The 937-nt window shown below is 43.6% G+C and overlaps 1 protein-coding gene across 1 annotated transcript in view; it reads left to right on the top strand.

Moving 5' to 3' along the window:
* Positions 1-937, top strand: part of dipk2ab (divergent protein kinase domain 2Ab) — a gene marked incomplete in the record, with an annotated part of 24,782 nt that overhangs the window by 23,671 nt on the left and 174 nt on the right. The window contains 1 exon segment of the mRNA XM_032504060.1: positions 1-937. This exon segment is cut by the window's right edge and continues 174 nt beyond it.

Genomic DNA, 937 nt, shown 5'->3' on the forward strand with positions numbered 1-937 from the left:
GGGGGGGGCTCTGGTAAACGCATCCTTCACTGGACCCAGGCTACCGCAAACCAGAGCATCCAAGCAACAAAAGCAGCATCATCGCACAGTCCTGACCACATTCATCGTCCTGTTCACTCTTCAATCCATCACTGTTGTTTTAGAGCATTGAATCCTAACACCAGGTTCATTTTGTCCCTAGGATGTCTTTATTTTTTTTTCATTTATTTTTTGTTTTATTCTATTCAGGGCTGAATTTAAATACATGGGTGCGTTTACATTTCTGCTATGCCATGGCTTTTTTCCCCCTCTGTAGCATGGCTGCAGGGAAGGCGGCGGTAGCATGAATCTCCTGCTGTCAGGCGGCAGGGAAGGCCAGACTACAGCAGGTACAGAGGAAAGGCAGAGAGTTGGTTTGGTTCTTTTATGCAGGAGAAAAAGAAAACCCTCGGCGGCTATATAAGTCTAATTTTCCTGCTACTCCAATCAATCACTTGATTTCCAGGTTCCAGGATTGTGGCAATCGTCTTTTTTTGCGTGTGTGTGTGTGTTTGTGTGTGTTTTTTTAAGTTCCCTTTTCTATAGGAAACCGAGCGAGTGAGACAGCTGCACATAGGAAAAGGAAAGGAATAATTGGACATTGGTGGTCCCTTGATGCAGATGTGCCTATACCAAAGAGGCTATATGTAATATTAAGAACCCTGAGCAGTACAGAGTGACAGCACCTTTCCCTCCAGTTGTTCCCCAATAGAGCTCTCCTAAGCAACTGTAATGTGTGCACAATCCTATGTGAGCTGGCAGGCCTGCATTCCAATTTTATTTTTTTCCTAATCCGAAGTCAAAGATTGGACATTCTTAATGTCACATAGCCCCCTCTGATTTGTTATCCTCCCATATGATTGATAAATGAAGAGCAAATAGGCCTCAGCATGCTTTTCTGTAACATCGTAAAAAACAT

The sequence above is a fragment of the Etheostoma spectabile genome, chromosome 22 (assembly GCF_008692095.1).
Source record: "Etheostoma spectabile isolate EspeVRDwgs_2016 chromosome 22, UIUC_Espe_1.0, whole genome shotgun sequence".
In the NCBI taxonomy this organism is placed as follows: Eukaryota; Metazoa; Chordata; class Actinopteri; order Perciformes; family Percidae; genus Etheostoma; species Etheostoma spectabile.